Source organism: Meleagris gallopavo, chromosome 11 (assembly GCF_000146605.3).
Source record: "Meleagris gallopavo isolate NT-WF06-2002-E0010 breed Aviagen turkey brand Nicholas breeding stock chromosome 11, Turkey_5.1, whole genome shotgun sequence".
NCBI classification, from domain to species: Eukaryota; Metazoa; Chordata; class Aves; order Galliformes; family Phasianidae; genus Meleagris; species Meleagris gallopavo.
The window spans coordinates 5,823,589-5,842,215 of NC_015021.2; the positions used below are offsets into that span (position 1 = coordinate 5,823,589).

An 18,627-nucleotide genomic window follows, 5' to 3' on the forward strand; every position below is an offset into this window, starting at 1 on the left:
GCGTGCCCTCGCCATGGGCTCTGCCCCGCTGCATAGGATAGCAGGAGGCTCCCAAAGGGCCCCGTAGTGATACCATCGTCTCACGATGTCCCTTCCTGGCGTTTCAGCCAGGAGGCAGCGTGATGAGACAGAAGTCTTGTCTTGGGAAAGCACATGTGAATCTTAACGCTGTCTGATAGCCTCAGGCTCCTCAGCTGAGAGCGAAAGTTGGAATTTCCACTGCTCATACCCAAACTGTGCTATCATCAATCCCAAAGAAACAGGAGATCCACTGGTCTGACAGAGTACAGCACTTTCTTGTTAAGTCATCCTTTCTGAGTTCATTCTCCAAAAAATTTCACATGCACAGCACAGTCCAGCTTTGAAGAAACAGGACAAGTATGTAATAAACCACATTTTTTCCCTCAGGAGTTTGGACTCCTCAGCACGAAGGAAAAAACATCTTCTGGCATGAGCTGCAGCAGCAGCAGTTGGTGGTGTTTGAGTTTCCCAGTACCTGGTGTCCACCGAGATGGCCATGGAGAGCCCTCGCACAGTGCAGAATGCTGGCGGGCAGGACAGGGAAGGCAGGCAGGATGGGGAGGTGGCCAGGAGCTTTGCCACAGGGAGGGGAACTTGGGACAAGGCCCTGGCACTAGCAGGCAGGCTGTCCAGGAATGCTTTCTTCACAGGCAGTGCCATCAGAGATGGATATTTCTTAGGCTTTTAATACAGCAGTCACTTGCCATTTACTAATTAGCTCCTTTTTGCTATTTTCATTTTAAAATGTCCTCTTTTTCTTTTTCCAAAATGCTTAATTTCTGCAAGAGCTGAATAGTGCTGAATTTCAAAAAGAAAACAAACGATGAAAAAACCCATGTGCATGATAGTTATGCTTTTAGGAGGAGTGACCTCTGAGTATCTATATTCTCTCATGGACAAACAGAGAAAGATATGTACTGTGTCAGATCTCTTGCTTGACTGCTTAACATCATGATGACCATATGGAGAAATGTTACTGACTGGTCTGAGGAACCTCTTGTACTCTTGGTACAATCTGGCTTATAGAATGGAAGCAGAAGAGCCAACTCATGACTAGCCAGCTGCCCCATTCTGGGGCAAGAATCCTGGCTCCAATAGGAAGGGCTGAAGACCTAAGCCAACATCCAACCCACAGATACTCTCAGCCTGGGTCCAAACACAGAACTTCCACGTGCAATCTTCACTATCTGTCTTCAACAGAAACAGGAAATCGGTAAGGGAAGTTGCATTTCACACAAATTAGCATGAACTAAGTTCAGTTTTGCTTGCACTCACTTTGGACAGCATAGTTCCTACCTGGTGAAGCTCTGGAGCTGAACAGTTGTAGCTACAAGGCAATGCTATCCCTCTCCTTTCTGGTTGCCACAGTAGCCCACACCTGGATACTGAAGCAGCCCTAGGCAGTCACCTCTCACGTGAGTGTGAAATCATTTTTCTCCTCACTAACAAATAGTTTAAGTAATCAAAGTGTGCTCAGGAAACAGGCATCACACATAGGTGGCTGGGTGTGGAAATTTGAGCATCAGGCAAAAGAAGTTGCATCCAAACGGGTTTGGGGTGAAGCTGCGTGAGGTGGGTGCAGCGCATGTAACAGCCATCTGAAGGGAAGCAGTACTGACCTCTCCATCCTGGGGGTTCTGAGAACTGGGGCTCTTTATCTGCTGCTTGCCAGACCCTTGTGTGACCCACCTCATCTCGGCAGGAAAAAACACACATAACACCAAGCTTTTTTTCTAGAACCATTCTCTGAAGGAGCCTTCTGAGGGCCTGATGGGTGCTGAAGGCACTGCAGTGACAAAATGTCCAGGCCTATGGCAGCCAGCAGCGAAGTGGCCTAAACTGCTCTAGAGACTTCAGTGCAGGAGGCATTGCAAGATCTGACTCAGATTCCTTTATGTGTGTGCATGTGGGCTACAATTTGTTGCTACTGGAATTCATACATAAGTACCTATGCACAGGGATTAAAGATGCGCACATGAAAGCAAAATTCACTGACGAGTCGCATGTGCTGTGAGGCTGCACTTGAAAGCACATGGGCTTGTCTGATGTTATTCCACCTTAGGAAGGGCAGATTTCAAACCGTGCACAGTCTCTACTGAGGATACAGGAAATCTCATCCATTTTTTCCACTTGAAGCAAAACATCTCTCCCCACAGAGGGAAATGTTACTGTTGCCCTGTATGATTTAGACTTTTAGAGGAAGCTGACAGACAGAAAGTCGTGGTGAAACAGAAAAACTGATTCCAACACAAACAAGCCTAAGCTTCACAAAATAGGCTGTAGTTTTAACAGCTAGCTTAGGAGAAGACTAAGGCGGAGGCCCTTAATGAAAACTACCTTCTTTTGAGGCTAAACATTTTAGAGCACCTCTTTTCAAGCAGTTCAGATTAGAAATCCTATATTAAAAGTAAAAGAAGCTTTCCACACATGTTCTATAAAGCCAAGACTAAAAAATTATGGTGAAAGTGATAAGCCCATAGAATTTATTGTTTCTTGCATGGTTTTGACAGGCTGCCAACAGAATGGTGCTGCTATATGGAGAGTGGAAGAAATGACATTTTCTTTGCTTTAGATTGTTATAAAATTTTCAGTGCTTTACAAGCCCCCAGATGGTTTTTATGACCCCTGTGGGGTTGCAACATATTGACTGAGAAATACTGATTTATATAGCAAACTCCACTCTTATTGTTGGTAAAAATTACCGCTTTGTACGTGTGTATATACACAGTAGCTGAATATAAATTAAAGCCCAACAAATAATGAGATCTGAGGCAAAATCCACCACCTGGTGGTACATTAACTTGGATGAAATTTCCTTAATTTTACACAGGTGTAAATAAATGGGATATTTGGCCCTAAATCTCTTAGGTGAGTACTGGATTGAGGACTAAAAAGTTTGTACTCTGTTTCACCCTGCAAACACAGCAGATTGCTGGCTGCTTTTACTGGTGGCAGCAATAGGGAAACATTTCCAATCAGCAATTCTCCTGCTTATTTATCAGCTTTCACTGTGTTCATCTGAAGTGACTTAACTGAAAAGGATCAGTGAGTTGGGTCATACTGAGCTTGCAGTGAAAACACTCCAGCAAGTGACCCTAACACCTTGAGAGAAGCGACCCTGGAATGTTCTGCATCTGTCTGGAAACATCTGGAATGAACAGCAAATCCAGCTTTTATTTCATTTTGGACAGACCACTGGGTTCATCTGTATTTCACGTAATCACTAGAGTATAAGACAACTTTTATGGAATGGTGGCTTCCTGAAGCGTGTTGAAACCCAGTGGTGGACAATGAAGAGCTCATGCCCTGGCATGGCTAACGTTGCATCTCTGCTCTTGCCCATCAAGCTGGTGCACAGGGCTGGAGCTTGGGGTGCCAGGGAGCCTTCCTCTAAGCCCCTTCTGAGACCACCAGAGAGGAAATGCTGCTGTACCTGGTGCTGCATGCCAACAACCGACCACTTGCTCATGCAGTGCAGTAGGTGGTCGCTCAGCACAGGAGTCCAATGTTAGCTCCCACAAAGGCAGGAGCTGTGCCTGTGTTCCCAGTGGAGCTCTTTAGCAGCCGTGGTTGAGGCTTTTCTGGAACAAAGCAGAGCTCTTAAACTCTCATATTGATGCTTTCCTACTTTGCATTAAAGAATTAAAAATGCATTTGATCAGATAGAAGGAAAGGAAGAGCATGACACCAGAGCTTCACATTTAAGTCATTCCTTTGGGAGGGTGGAGACTGTAGTTCCACTCCTGCTTGCAAAAGCAGACTGCTTTTGTACTTTGCATTAATCAGACAGTGAATAAAATGCATGAACAATCCTTCGGCTGGGCAGAAAATTTAACTAAGGACCTTGTCCTCAGCAACTTGCCTACTCCTTTGCATTGCAGTGCCTCAGTTGCTTCTCAGAGCTGGACCTGAGACTGTGTCCCTTGGCACTGTGCTGGTGAGAGCAGAACTGCTGCACTCAACTTTCTTGCTGTTTGAAACAGGCAGCTTATAAAATCTTCTGCTCACAAACTTTCTCTGGCAAGCCGTGCACACAGCTACTGGCTCCTTCAGCTCCTGCTCTGCTGAAGCCTTTTGACACTGTGATGCTAAGAAAGGGCAGCAAGCAGCTTCCAGATTACCTTGGATTTGCGTGGATTTGGGACTAAGCCCCATCAGCAAAGCTCCTGCTTAAGCTTTTGCACACTGTGTTTCAGTTGTAGGACCCAAGTGACCAGAGCTGGCAAACTTTTATTGTTGGTTCAACTATTTCTGCTCACTTGGACTGCTGTAAAAAGAGCAGGCAGCAGAACAGCCGCAGACCTGAGCAGGCAGCAAAGCAGGCTTGGCAGAGGGAAAAAGGCCAGGGCAAGCCAGGAGGCTCAGGGGAGGTGAGGCAGTGGAAGGAGCCTGAAGCACAAACAAAGCAAATGGCAGCCGTGAGGCTGCCCGCAGCTGAGGCAGGACCACTTCCTAAGGCTGAGAGGCTGAGCATGACAGCAGGGTCAGAAGAGGGGGACGGTGTGAATGAACGCTGCTTTTTTTTGTTTTGTTTTGGCTGAATTCTGCCTGTTACTCAAAGCGGGGAATGCTACAGTTTGCTATTGTAAATATCCTATTCTGAAACATGGGCTCTCTGGGCATTCGGCCAAAGGACACAAGATCTCATCTGAAACTCTTCAGCTTTGTGAAAACCCAGTATTGCCATGTCAAGCCCAAATTACCTCCTCATGGTGTGGGCAGGATGCAGCGCTTAAACTCCTCTGTCATGCATTTCCTAGAGATGAATTGCAGCTCACCCTGTGGCCCATCATTTACTATCTACATGAAAGCAGCAGGAGATGATTAGAGCAGGGAACTGCCCTGCTTTTGCTATATATAGAGCCCTGCCTGCTCAGCCTGTAACATTTTGCTGTTTGGTCGTAAATAATAACCTAAGAGCAGGAATAAAATGAAAATTGAACTAAAAAAAAAAAATAGGTGGTAAAAAAGCAGACAAAAAAAAGACGCAACACAAACAAAACACAAAAACAACACAGGTCCAGCGCACACCGCATAGGAGCTGTCTGCCAAGGCCTGAAAGCAGAAGGCAGTACTCACAGGGTGCATCCCAATGCCTGTCCTATTGCTTGCAGCAGCAGAGCGCTGTGGGGCTGCAGCCTTTGCAGCCTGCTGGCAGAAACCAAATCTTCTGTGTCTCCTGGCATGCTCCTTCTACTCAGCACCTGCCCATGCGAGCTGGCATGAGGGTTTCCAGGCTTTCCAGCACTACAGCTAAAGGAATTCTCACATTTATATTTCGAAGAGTGCTGAGAGGCCACACATATTTCTTTTACATGTATATATTTTAATCTATTCCATTTTGTTCCTCTTATGAATCATCGTATCATCATGAGCCATAATCAGGGCATATTAGCTTGAACTCTACACAGGACATGGTGTAATGAAAAATACAACCTGCATTTGCCTTGAATATTGGGTACCTAGGTGCCTTGCAGCAATAAATACATTTTTTAACAAAGGCCTTAGGAGGTAAAGTCAACTTATTCCCATTTTACAGAAGAGCAGTGGAGGTAAAGTGGTCAGTCAATAGTTATTCAGGAATTTGGGGGCATCTACCTCAGATCTCAAGTATTTCAAAACGATTGCTTACCCAGAAGGCTGGTTTCTTCTCAAACCAGATGGAAAAGCAACACATAAAGGAAAAAGAACAAAGAATGGGGCGTTTTGTTTTGTTTTATTGCCAGTGAGGAGTAAAAGAACAAAGCCATTAACAAAGTGCTTTCCCATGTGATTCAAATTAGGGCAGCTATAATGGTTGAAGACAATTGTGCTTTCTTTCTTTTCAGTGATATTTTACAATTTGGGAAAGTTTTTGTTGTTGTTTTGCCATTCAACATAAATAAGTGAAGTTTGGTCCCACCACCAGAAACTCACTGCCCTCAGAAATTCAGAATGCTCCTAGTAGAGAAAATGAGATGGCTAAATCTCAGCCACATCAGTATAGATTTTTCTATGCTGGGAAATAATCTTTCTATGGTTTGGATGGAGGAAGTGCTCCTGAACAAATGAAAAATGAATTGCAAAACCCATTAAGTTCAGTTTTTTTTTCATGAGTAAGGAATGAGTGAAAACAAACCAACAAATCCTTTTGGCTATGAAGCAGAAAGAAGGCATAAAACATTAGTTGGGCTTTTTGCCATAATCTACTGGGAGAGCTATGGTCTCAATGAATTTTTGGTCATGCTCTTCAGGAAATACACAATACATAGTTTACACAAGGTAACTTAATGATAACCGCTCGAGGCTGGGTTTTGGTTTTGGTTACTTGCTGTAGGTTTCTTTTCTACTAACTGATTTCCCTGGAAACCTGGCCTTGACTGTGTGTTCTGCCACAGCCAGTTTTTTCAGATTTTTGGTTTCTTTAGTTCATTCAAATAGCAAAACAGATAAAGAGGTTGTAGGGAATATTAAAAACAAACAAACAAATAAACAAAAAAAAACCAACAGAACTCACACACAAGAATTTCTCATCTGACGTTTCACTATTTTAGGGTTTCCTTTGTCTGAAAATTAAAAAAAATATCAATTTTTAAAACATGTTTTTGTAAAACAAGTGTTTGCAAAAATATGCTTTCCTGCCAGCTCAACATGCTTTCTGATGAGCCATTTTTCTGGGATTATCCAGATGTTTTCCTTCTCCTATGTCTTAATACAGTGTGTTGTCTTCTCCGAGAGTGGTTAGCTTAGAGTCTGAATTAGTTTAACATGCACTGGGTTGAACAGAATTTTCATTCGTTCTGCTCCATACACTGAATTCTGGGATGTATTTGCCTCATTTGTGTGGAGGAGTAAACCAACACATCTAGAAGGGACTTTTATTGTGATAAATAAAAGGAAGTTGTAGAGGCGGGGTGGTTTGGGCTATTTCCTATATTTTACTGATAGGGAAACAATAAAAAGCTAATATTCTCTTGAGGTTTACAGACTAAGACTCCAGACATTTGTCCTTTTATTTTGTCTTTATTTTCCCCTCTTTTAAGTTTATTTTAGGGCTAACAAGTACACTAAGGATAAGGTCTAAACATATATTCAGCCCAAGAATGTTAAATCGATTAAAAAGACTACTCTTTCAGAAGTCTGCAGAGACGAACAAAGTTCAGGGTTTGAATTTCCGACCACTTGGATGAAACAGACTACCACCAATATGTTCCAAGAGAGCTACTGCTCAGTCAATAGCAAATATATCCAAAATAGCAAGTTAGGAGTTTAGAAGAGAAATGCTATGGCTGTGATCCTCCTAAGGTTCAAAGTGCTGTCTGAAATACTTGGCAGGTGCAGCCTGGACTTGCTTACCTCTCAGGTAAGTACACTGCCCAGAGCAGGCAGCTGTACTGTGGTAGAAATGTGCCCCGCTCCTGCCTGCTTGCTGTGACCTACTCACTCCCTGATACATCTGGGTAACCACAACAGCTCATCCCAAAAAGTGAGTCCTCCAGCTTTGTACAGGAACATGCTTCCCGTCTTAAGAGAGCTAGACCTCACACCATAGCTAAACCTCAGCATCACACATGAGCTTGCCTTTTCCCAAAACAAGGACTAATTTCTGTGTTTGACATGTTGGAGTGATATTCACAGGAGATCTTTCTTTGCTTGTTTTGCCAAAATGATGTGGAAGATGTCAGATCATGTGGTCCTTGGCTGCAAGTAAAGGGTTATTGACTTTCAACTAATTAACAAACTTCAGGTCTTACTTTGAAAGCCTTCTTATTTCTTTCCAAGATATTTCATATTATCTTTCCAGTCTCTTTATTTTCCTGCCTATGCTTATATTCTAATCCCGCTAATGATCTTCAGTTTCTGTTTCTACCACATTTGAAATGACCTCTCTCTGTCTCTAGGGCTCAGCAGTTAAGCACTCGGTTCTGATTAAGGTGAACTTTGTTACTAGTGTATGAATATATATACATTTCTACTTCTCTATATAAAGCATCTATCACCACTACAGCTGCATAAAAGGAAGTTGTAGCAAAGTGAGAATCAGCCTCTTCTCCCAGGCAACAGCAATAGGACAAGAGGTAATGGCCTTAAGGTGTGCTAGAGGAGGCTCGGGTTGGATATTTGGAAAAATTTCTTTTCAGAAAGATGACGATGCATTGGCACAGGCTGCCCAGGGAGATGTGGGAGTCACTGTCCCTGCAGGTGTTTACGGAAAGGGTAGATGTAGCATTTAGGGACATGGTTTAGTGGGCAGTTTTGGTGGTAGGTGGATGGTTGGATTAGATGATCTTAGATGTCTTTTTCCAACCTTAATGATTGTATAATTCTATGATAGCATTCTTTGGAGTGATCCCTTTTCCCGTTTCCCCAGCCATTACCTTTGTTTGGGGTTCTTGATGTAGTACCTCAGTTTTTGCAGACTCTTTTGCACTCCAGCACTAGCTTCTTGCAGGAATGGGATGTTGCTCTGCTTGGTAGGGCTTAGTTTAGCTTCTATTACCTATATTTTAGTCCAGACACCCCCTTGTGTCACTTTGTGCTGCAACAACAGTAATTATGTGTTTAATTGGTTTGATGCTTTAAGAATTAGGCAGTAATTAAGACATATTGCTCTAACTTGAGAGATGATGAAGAAAGTCCTTTCCCATGCCCCCTTCTTACAGCTGGAACTGAGGCTGGCTGTTTGTGAAGCTGTACAAGGCAGAAGTAAATGGAGAGTTCACAGCTCAAACCCATTCTTTCTGAAAGAATTTTTTTGAATAAAGCAAGGCTAAACTGTAAATTAATGCCTTCATGCTCTGAGGTACAACAGCAGTCTGCTCTGGAGAACCGGCTGACAGTATGTAGATAAAAAAAAAAAAGGGAAGATGAGGACAAATTTAATTCTCTGGGATCCAGTTGCTACTGTGCATTAGGACAGAAGTGTCAGCTACCCACTATAGGTCTACAGGAACTGTTTTGTGTATTTTCGATTCATGGTGAATATGAGTAAAAATATATACAAAATTATAAAGTTTGCTGTTGTTGTTAAAAGGAAAAGCCCACATACTCTGTGGGTTAAGTAGAGGGTGGAAATAACAGTCAAGAATCTCTCTGAGATGAGCATTTTAGATACTTCTATAGTAGAAGAGCTGACTGAAGCTTAGGCATGCTATGTCTGGTCAGGTGGGCTCCCACAAGGGATGATGCCACCAGGGACGAGGCAGGGAGGGGACAGACAGGATGACCAGCGTCCTGACCTCTGCAGGGCCGCCCCACAGGACGTGGGCACTGCTGACAGCCACAGCCTGTGCTTCTGCCCTGTGGTCAGCCTCCACCACAACTTCCCCTCTCAGGCTTGTCATGACAGCACAAGGTCATGCCCTGGCTTCATCAGATGGGCTGTGATCCCTCGTAGCTTTGGTATTTGTCTGTCTCCAGGCTCTGTTCACTGTCTGTATTTTCTGACCACAGAGAAGGTGGCAGGCGCGTGGGCAGGCCTAACAAAACCTCAGCTCTGCAGCAAAGTCTCCTTCTTGGGGTCTTCCTCGGGTCAGCATCTTTCTGGCCTAAACACACACAGGCCAGCAGACCAGTAAGGAAAGTGACCCTGTAACTGAGACAGGACACAAGAAACCAGAGGTTGTCTCATGTCACCTCATTGCAAAGAAAAACAAACAACATGGCTTTGGCTTTTCTCTTGCTGGGCAGACAGCTCTGCCTCCCAGTGTCATGACAGCCCCTACAAGAGAGGACATGCATCACTTCCCAAGCTCAGTCTGCGCCCAGTGCTGCAAAAACTTCCCTCAGACACACAAAAGGTTTTGTTTGCTTGTTTTTAAATGGGATGAGAGGATCTATATTTTATTTTCGGCTTTTGTTTTCTTCTTCTCCTGGCATTCCTTTGCCCATTTTTGCCAGTAAGGATTCTGCTGTCTGTTCCCCAGCTGTGCCAGTGTGCCTAGTGGGTAAGCTTTCACATTAGAAATCCAGTATGGTGGCAGCAGTGCTTCCCAGCTCTGGTATGCTCTACCTGATGGGCTGGACAATGCTTCAGTGCCTAGTGCTGCATCCCTGTGTCTACCTTTGGAATGGCAGTGCTCAGGAAATCTATCTGTGCTCCAGGAGAACAGACCTCCACACATACACATCTGATTTCAGCTTGTCTCAGTTAGCTGCCCAAAGATGATAAACACACGGATTAGGATTCCTAACTACCAATTCCTGGACAGTTGACAACAAGAGATGGATCTCTTTAGTGAAATGTGAATGTATTTCCCTCTAGCCATAAAGCCTTGAAGCAGCCAACCCATACAATTCGTTTGGTGCATTGTGCAGTTCAGAAGTCACGGAGGACCATGTCAAATGTTCACCCCGCTCAAAAATGACTGCAGTTAAGTGTCTCTATTGAGGATTCTTGTAATTACACACTGTGACAGAAGGGGCAAAAGGCGTGTGAAGCAATGCAAGGCGTGTGTATTAGTACTGGCTTTATGTTATCAGGACTCGTGTCCTACAGTATCGGAGCTATTTTGGCAGTCTGCCTATTATCAGGAAGGTAATCCTGATAGCAGTGAGCTGCATGAAGCGACTTCAACGTTTCCCACTTGGTTCTTATGCTAGTCCAAAGGTGGTGGTGACCTCACCCACACTGAACAATCACTTGTGCTGAATAAATGGCATATATCAAAAAAATGTCTTTTAGTAACTTGTAAGTAAAAGCCAGGAATTAAGCTCAAAGTAGCTTTGAGACTGCTCCATGTGCAAGCCTCTCTTATCCATCCATTTCTTCTAAGAGTATTTCCAAATCTCTGAGCTTCCAGGGAAGCCGTTTCTCACTGCCACCACTGGCCAGCACAGTCCTCAGAGGCGTCCTGGGCTCTGCTTTCTGGGGCTGGTTATTTCTCTTCCAGGCAGAGCTCCTGGTAGCTTGCACAGCTTATTGCAATAAATTTTCATCTACATGATTTTTATAAGCGTTTTTCACATCAAGTGTTGAGCAATTGAATATTACATAATTTGTACTGCATGTTCACTGCCATCAAGAACAGAAAACTTTCTATTATATTATTTCCTTCCAGATTCAAAACAGAAATATATATACTAAGCCTGAGATTCTCCAACACTACCAGTCTGGCCCCAGCCTCTAGCAGTTGTGGAGGATCAGTGCCAGGCAGCCGGCAAGTGACAGATCTCCCCCACCTTTCAGAAGTATCTCCTTCACACCAGCAGAGTGATGCAGAAGGACTGAATTCCAGCTCAGCTAGAGCCCAGTTTGCACAGGAGTAGTTATCCAAGGAATAAGGGCAGATAATCAGAGCTTAGTGTCCATGCTCTGCCTTCACAATGAACGGAACACGTGAGGACAAACTATTACGGGTCTCTTTTTGTAATTGCTAGGAGTGACTCATCCTGAAAAGGCTATAATTAAACAGTTCAAGGTAAATTACATCTCCAGTAATAACCATAAGATGTTCAGGACTAGATTTTCAAGTTATTTGTTTGCATATGTGCCTGCACAAATTGTGCACACCACATCTCTTGGCACTAGCACACCAACTGTGAGCACGGAGCTGGCATCTGTGCATATCCATGGCCAGCTAGACCCAGAACTGGGCTTGGCCTGGCCACCCAGTTTGGCACACCAATCCCTCACAGCAGCTGGCTCCCACTTTCATTAAGTTGTTTTCAAAACAGTACTGATAATAAAGCAGCAGAGGCTAAAAGCCACTTCCAAGTAATATAGACAAGACTGAGCTCACGTATCATGCAAGCAGTGACAGCAGCTCCTTTGATTTTGCATTTATCTTTCCTAAACACACTGCATTCGGTAATTCACATCTCACATTTTGGGTTAACACACCTCAAGTTTGATCTCACCTCAGATTAAAGCCTTTTTTTCTTGTCTGCAACCCTCTTGCCAAGTATCCTTTCACATATTACTATCAACGTCTACTCTTGGGTCAAGTTATCTCGTGGTGTGACTGGCTGCCCCTGTAACCAGCACTGGTGAAGTGGGAAAACAAATGTGGCAGATGCTTGTGCTCCAGCCCCAGCCCCACGCTGCAGGGCAGCACTCAGTGCTCCTTCCCCAGCTTCCCTTCAGCCCTTGTTTCTGGGACATGGAGAACTGCCACTGATGGCAAATGGGATGATCAAGATGAAATGCCATTTTTCTCTTACCTCTTTTTAATAATCATGGTAAGAAATTTTTTCAAACAAAATAAAGCAAATCCCAGTGTCCTTAGGCTCTTTGCCCATTTGGTACCCATTTAATCTAGACCCTCTTAGCACTGGCAGTTTTAACATGTTTTGCTGTATTTTGCTATTCTTAAGCAGTCATTTCAATACTGGGCACTGTAAGATACATCTTGACAGCAACATCTCTATTCACACTTCTTCAATATGCCCTTGATAAATCATCTAGTATATTTTCAACTCCTTTTCTGGATTGGCATTCAGACTTTCACTTGGTATTTCTGGAGTGTTATCAGCTGTCTCCTATTCTTGGTGAATACTTAGCGAAGGTTCTTGAAAATAATCTCAAACACCTACTGCTCTGCTCCTAGGGCTGTTCATGTTTTCCATAGATGCGTTCATGTAGACCATTAGAGCACTACCACTGTGGTCACCCCTTGTGATACTGGTATCTCAGTTTGCTAAATGCTGCATGAGATTAGAGATACGCTTAGAAAAGACAATGCAGAGGGATGGGAGATAAGTTGCAAAATAAAAAGAGTGGATAAGGAACTGAGGCACATTTGGCTTTCAACCGGGTATGCAGTGCATATTCCATATGAACAAAAAATCTGTTAAAGAAGAAAAGAATTCTGGATTATTAACAATGACTGATTTCACAGTTCAGCAGGAATAAAAAATTTTCCCATGGCTAAATATTCAGTTAGCTATTTGGGGAGCTGGGCTCAGTCCCTGACCTGCCAGCAACCTTTCAGTACAACCTTTCAAAAGCCCCTTCTTTGCTTTGCTGTGCCTCTCAAATTTGGTTTTCTCTACCTCTGTCTGTAAAATGGGTAAATGCCATTTCATTTCTGCAGCGCCAGACAGCAGAAGTTTGGAGTAGGGAGGTGCTCAGCACAGAGCCTTAAAAGAATTGCTCCTTTCAAGTTGACTATCGCCCATCTTGCTGAGGACTTTTGATATGTATGTAACAGAAGGTAGCTAGCAAAATGAAGCAATTAGATCTGTGACATTTTCAGCTGCCTAATGAGTTTCACTTCTGCTTGTCACACAAGTATTTTGGAATTGGAGCTTGTGTTACCAGTTTTCAATATTTTACGCTTTTTCAGGCTGCAATTCAACAGCTGTCTCAATATTGCAGTCAGAGCCAACATATTCCATATAGATTTTTCTCAATATGTTGTCATCTCGTAAAAACCCTTGCCATGCTGTTTCGCTATTCATGGCTTGATCGTGGCCATTTTCATTATAAATCTGGCACTTGAGTCCTTTTCCTACAAATATGTGAACTGAGGTTTAATGTCAGTGAGTGCAGTTTCTCCAAAAGCTCAGCTTTCTGCCCCAGCTCTTTTCCCCCACCCTTTCAGGCTGCACACTGTGAGCCTGCTAGTCAGTTCTGTATACAAAATACCACGAATCTCATGCAGAATACTACATCTTCCCACCATTCATTGGTTGTCCTCTATTCTGCTTTCTAGGTACAAGAAGGTATTATATTTAATACCCATGTTATTGCAAGGCTTTCTGCGACCCAGCCCCTCTTTGGGCTGGTGACAAAAATCTGTCCTTATAATCAAAGCTCTGTGTGCAGTTACTGTATTATTCCCTGCAAAATACCTTCCTGAATTCAAGATAAGCCTTTTTTTTCTTTTTTTTCTTTTTTTTCTTTTTTTCTTTACCTGAACCACTAAATCCTTCTACTGGAGATCTACGTGTGAAAGAGCCCTTCCCTTCCATCCTTTCCATCCTTTGGCATGCTTAGAACTGTATTAATCTCCCACTTCTGTTCTCAGCCCTGCCTACATAACAAGCCCTCATGCCAAAGTACGCAGGAATCTTGCTTCATGCAATGAGCAATTATAACAATTGCCTGTATTGATTTTAGGATTAAACCGACAGTAACTTTACGTCCTATATATAGACGAATATTCTTTGCTGCTATATATTCCTGCTAATTTGCACATCCCACAACTCATGGGCAGTCCACCTCTGCATGGAGGTGAAACACTCCTACCAGTGACTGCACCCCAATGGCTTTAAGTCATCCTTTGGACTACAGTTTTTCTCTACTCAGAACACCAACTTTTTAGAGAATGTTGTATTTAGGAAGGAGGAAAACACAATTTGTATTTTACATGCAATATTATAATAGTAATTGAAGGTATTTCTTGAAATGAACCTTATATGGTAACAAATATTCATTTTTATTACTAGGCATGTTGTCTTTTTATCCACTGCATCCTTCATGCTACCTGAAGGTACGTAAGAAGATTAGACTCTTGCAACTCAGTTATGCTATCATATCCTTTTGCCTTCTGAAAATACCCTATGCAACTTGTCAAAATCTGCAAGTTCAGAACTATTTGTGAATTTCAGAGCTATGTTTAGATCAATCATTCACAGCTCAATGAGTATCATCTTTGTTTAGTAATTCAGACAACCTTCTTTCTTAATTCACCATATGTTACCAAAATCTGTGAGCAGTCCCTTGCCTCCTCTCACAGGTATCATGTCCAAAAAGCAATAACTACTCTGCATGCCTTACAGTTCTATATCCTACAAGAAATAATCTCCTCTGGCTCTTCTCTGAGCATCTCCCTAGTTCCTAGTGTCTCCCAGCCAAAAAGATAAACTCTGCCTCTTTCCTGTCCTGTCCCAAAGAGCCAAACACCTCTAAACATCCAGCCTTGGTCAGCCCAGCCCAGCCTGGCCCACACAGCACGGTGGCTGCTGCCGGAGCTCCTCACGTCCACCTGCACACAGCTGAGCTGCTTTGGAGGTGCCCCCACTCTTCCGCATTACGGAAGGAGTTCAGAGGATCCAGACTTTAAACCAAACCATATTTGGAGATCTGGATCCCACAGGGGCCCTGCCAGGCTCTGCATGTTGTTGTCAAGAAATCTGCCTGTGTGAGGATATCATACAAGGACACCAAGATCACCTGCATCTGCTCATACAGAAGCACTTTATGCTTAGAGTCAATAGGACGTGATCACAATTCACTATTCTTCCTGCCTCTTGTCTCTGCTATAAAATATTATTTTCCAGCCTCAGCTTCATCCTTTCCCCCTACACTGCATTGTGTTTTGTCCCAGTTCTGCCATCGTTCTGCCTCCGCACGCTGTACCACCACTGGTGCACCCTCCCCTGCCCTCCACCCAAGCCAATCACTGGGTGAACGCCACCAAGGGTCACCAGTTTTATTTCTGTTTCACAATAGCTAAACCAAGTTGCAGGGAGGTGAAGTGATTTGCTGGCGGCCATCGAGCAGTCTGGTGATGGCACTGGGACAAAAAGTCAGGCCAATGAGACCTTGGTCTTTGCCCAGCCCAGCTGGAAGCAATGCCCATCCTTCTAACACACCTGCACACAGGCACCACACCTACTGCACTGCAGGAAACGAGCACTGCTCTTCAGGGCGAAAAATGTTCTCCATTCTCAACCCTGGCAATTCCATGGTCAGGACTCTGCCTGGTCTGGGGCAATAGCTCAGCAAACTAATGCTGAACACGAATGTCTCATGCAGTGAGGGGACTCTGTCCTGGTGTTTGTCACACAAAGAGGACAAGCAAGCCATCCTGCGGCTGCTCCTGCCTGTTCCACCTGTGGCAGCCTGAACCTCGCACAGCCCTGCCTGGCAAGCTCCTTCTGCCCTCTGGGGCTGGGCAGCACTGAGCCCGGCCTGGCACGGAGGGCCGGCAGCCATCCACACAGCCCACAACAACCAAGGCTCGGCCAGACACAGCAAGGAGTTAAATACCAGCGAGGGACTTCTCTGCAAGCCATGCAAAGGACTAAGAAAACGGAAATGAGCCCAAATTTAAACTGAAGGGCTCCATTCTTCTGCCAAGCCACTCGGCTCCCTAATCAACTGGGGCCTTGTTTCACGGCCGGCCCCAGAGGCTGCAGAACCGAGCGCAGACACGGCCATGAACGAGAGCCACAAAGGACGTCTCTTCTGTGGCACCACCTCAGTGCTGCCTCAGCAGCACCTTCACGATGCGTGCCTCAGTGTGCAGCAAGGCCCAGGCCTGCAGGGATGGGCAAGGAGCTCTATTCCCCCAAATGAAACCCATGACGAGGTTTCCAAGGCTGTGCAAGTGGAGCTGCTCACTGCCAGTCCCGCAGCCCCGTGGCTGGCTGCATTGCTGGCTCCTGGAGAGACACTGCCTTCCCATCTTTGTGGCCTCATCTAGTTGTGCTTTCAATGATTTCTGATACGTGCACTTTTATTTCGGGTTATAACGGAGTCAGGGGGAAAAAACACCCACGTATACCAGAAAGCTGATTATTCTGGGAAACTTTGAAGTTCCCTTCTCTAGTGGTATTCTTTGATGGTGCTATTAAATAAATAATGATTTTACATCTAAGGCTTATCTCATCGCACAAAATACGCCATTATCCTCAGCATAAAAACCTCCTGACTGTTAGTGTTAACCACCACAAACATCAGCCGATGCTGGGGGTTAGGAGCACTCGAGGCTGACCTGCCCAGGCGCAATGCCAGTTTTTAGCATTCCCCACTTGTGCAGCACGTGTGCTGCAATGGGCAGAGGGGAAGCGACTGGGCAATAGTAGGAAGGGGAGGCAGGCAAGAAGGAACCAGCAGATGTGGAAAAGAAACAGAATATGTGTTTTTTCATAAGGTTGTTCAGCCATGGCCATGGGCACTTTTATGACAGTGGGGAGTAGGATGACATTTCTAGCACTGTGCTGAATTAAAAATACTAACGAAAAAGATCAGAAATTACAGCAGGAGGAACTCATTAAGGGCTTCAGCAACACTATGCACACAAGTGGTTGCTGCATAAAGCAGGCCACCTAAAATAGTTTACCGTTACATATTTACTTTATGTGATAATGGCTTTGACTGCAGAGCTAGCAGGGTCAGGAATCCAGAAGTGCTCGGTAACCTGCCCATATCTGCCAGGGCTCATCACTCGTACCCTTGCTGTCCCTCCATCAGGCAGCTGGTCCGATGGCTTCTCCCTGGATTGGGGCAGAGCAGTCAGAACAGTCTGACACAGCTGTACCCCACCAAGCTTTGGCGCAGTGGATGTGGACACTCACCCCAGCAAAGGCTTCACCTGACTCAATCAGAATGCAGCCCCACCAGCACTCACTCAAGGAGACCAGCGAGGAGGATAGGTGGGTTCACAGCAGTGCTGCAGGTGAGTGTATAAAGCAAGCAGCACAACAACACTGGGCACAGAGAGGATGGAAAGAAAGGGGCAGAAACACAGAAGCTGGAAAACGACTCCCATGCTGTTCTTCCCTTTATCCACACTTTTATGCCCTGGTTTTTCCTGAGATTTTTTTGCAAGACAGATAAAAGCTAGAAATCTTCTTCATCCTTCCCACAGCTGCCAGATATTCTTCACACTTCAAGAACAGCATCCTCTCTCCTCCCTGTCCTTCACTCTCAGCTCCCACCTGCTCCTCCCAAAGCCTCCCCCAGCTACTGCTTCTCTCAGCAGTCCTGAGAACCTTTTGTTAGAACTCTGCAACTTCATCATATGAAAAGATTGGAAGGAGATGCTGCCACAAGCTTCTGCACACAGAGGTGCCATCTCGAGCTCAGGAAGCCCCAAAGTGAGAGGTTACTGGAAGCTGGGAATCTGTCCTGGGGAGGACAGGCAACCTGTCTTCACTTCTCATATGCTCGTGGGACTGACCCTCCCTACCACCAGTGCAGTCACTGCTGTCGCCTGCTGCAGAGTAAGGTTATATGGCTTTTTTATTTCTTTCCCAAAACAAAAGCCCGGCTGTAGGAAGCAGAGAGAAGAATCCTGGTAAGTATTGACATCTAGCATGTGAAAGCTGTGTTTAAAATCAAAGCTCAAGTACAGAGCTGTAAGGATGTTTGTTCAGGTGCCAGTAGGAAGAAAGATGCCATGGTTATGTTCCCTTGTGGTGGCATGTGAGCACTGTACAGGCACCAGGAGCAGTCAGCAGCTGTCACCAGCAATGAAGTGCATGGGGAAAGGGCATTTCACTGGAAACACAAGCTTCTTGCAAGATTCTGGATCACTGATCTATGTAAACCTATCAGCTACTCCATCAAACCACCTTTGGCTGGCTGATTTCTTCCAGGTACCACTTTCAAAGAAAGTCTCCTCTGCCTGCAGTCCTGCTCACCAGAGCTTGTTGCAAGTTCCAGGTTTTGTGTGGTTCCCACCAAAGGCAGCTGTGAGGAGTTAACAACAGCTTTCTGAGCTGATGAAACCAGTTCAGGCCCCAGCATTTGTCAAAGCCTTAGCTTCCCTGTAATTCAGTTTCCTTTTACTTAACCCAGTCTAACTGAAGGCTGCCAAAAAAGGAGTAGTATATTTCTCTCACCATCAGACAGGTCTCCTAGGGTGGATTGCTATATATATAATTATGATCTGACACAAACCTAACCTACAGTGCACAAAACACATGCTGCTTTGCACTGGATCAACATGATCC

The 18,627-nt window shown here is 44.6% G+C and overlaps 1 protein-coding gene across 1 annotated transcript in view; it reads right to left on the reverse strand.

Annotated features, from left to right (window-relative positions):
• Positions 1 to 16,351, reverse strand: part of CUL3 (cullin 3) — a 34,982-nt gene extending 18,631 nt beyond the window's left edge. Inside the window, exons 1-2 of the mRNA XM_010716437.3 lie at positions 16,345 to 16,351; positions 13,795 to 13,798 (exon numbers count right to left, since the gene is read on the reverse strand). The gene's annotated coding sequence lies outside the window, so the exon portion shown is untranslated. The remainder of the gene's footprint in view (positions 1 to 13,794; positions 13,799 to 16,344) is intronic.
• Positions 16,352 to 18,627: the final 2,276 nt, after the last annotated feature.